This window comes from Priapulus caudatus, unplaced genomic scaffold (assembly GCF_000485595.1).
Source record: "Priapulus caudatus unplaced genomic scaffold, Priapulus_caudatus-5.0.1 Scaffold3437, whole genome shotgun sequence".
In the NCBI taxonomy this organism is placed as follows: Eukaryota; Metazoa; Priapulida; class Priapulimorpha; order Priapulimorphida; family Priapulidae; genus Priapulus; species Priapulus caudatus.
The window spans coordinates 13,071-13,974 of record NW_014580498.1 but is presented as its reverse complement, the minus strand read 5'-3'; the positions used below and the strand labels follow the sequence as shown (position 1 = coordinate 13,974).

The 904-nt window shown below is 52.1% G+C and overlaps 1 long non-coding RNA gene across 1 annotated transcript in view; it reads left to right on the top strand.

Moving 5' to 3' along the window:
- The window catches only part of LOC106819436, a 2,432-nt gene extending 1,695 nt beyond the window's left edge, over nt 1-737 (top strand). Inside the window, exon 2 of the long non-coding RNA XR_001395424.1 lies at nt 136-737. This is a non-coding gene — a long non-coding RNA (uncharacterized LOC106819436). The remainder of the gene's footprint in view (nt 1-135) is intronic.
- The last annotated feature ends 167 nt before the right edge of the window (nt 738-904 follow it).

The window sequence follows — 904 nt, the reverse complement described above, 5'->3', positions numbered from 1 at the left end:
GTCGGGTTTTGTTCTATGTTGACAGTGAGATGTGACTCTAGCTATCTTCACTATATCTTTCATGGTGATATCGCTGTCGAGGTTTATTCTATGCTGAGAGTGATACGTGACCTATATCTTCACTATATCTTTCAGGATGATATCGCTCGTAGTTTTCGCGCTGCTGTGCGGAGCCTGCAGCATCGAGGCACTCGGCCCGCCATTAGGCTACGCTGGCAACCAGCGACCCTTCATGAACACGAACATCCGGCAAGGCGAGCGTCTACCATTTCCGTTTCCGGCTGATTGGAATAGCAACGACATCTCGTACAGAGTCGATCTTTTCGAAAGTGGCAACCAGGGCACGGGTAGAGGTCAAGGTAGAAACATAGACGGTTTCGAGGAAACCGGACGAAGATATATCGAGTTGCGTAATCGCTATCAGAGTATGCAAGACGGCCGACCCCAGGTGGCGCCACCCGGCTTTCATCGACCACTCACCGGTCGGGAAATACGGTCAATCCTACGGCCAGATGGCGCTCTTTACATTATTGGCCACACGACGCAACGACGACGACGACGACAACAACAACAACAACAACAACAACAACAACAGCAACAACAGCAGCATCAGCAGCAGCAGCCGAGCGGTCAGACGACGCCAGTCGTCGTCATTCTCCCGGAAGTTAGAACGGAAGCCATCCCTCAGCTGTACGAACTTCTCCAAAACAGCGGATTCCTTCTCACGGGTAAGCAACGTCGGAGGCGTCGCCGTCAGAGACGCTAGTTTGCCCTTGGAAGAGCGTCCGTCGAGCATTGGCGTAGCTAGGATTTTTTCAGCGGGGGGCACTGGGGGGGGGCCTTACATTTTCGTGGGGGGGGGCAAAATATATAACTTTCTTTGTATTATACTGTTCTAACGGCA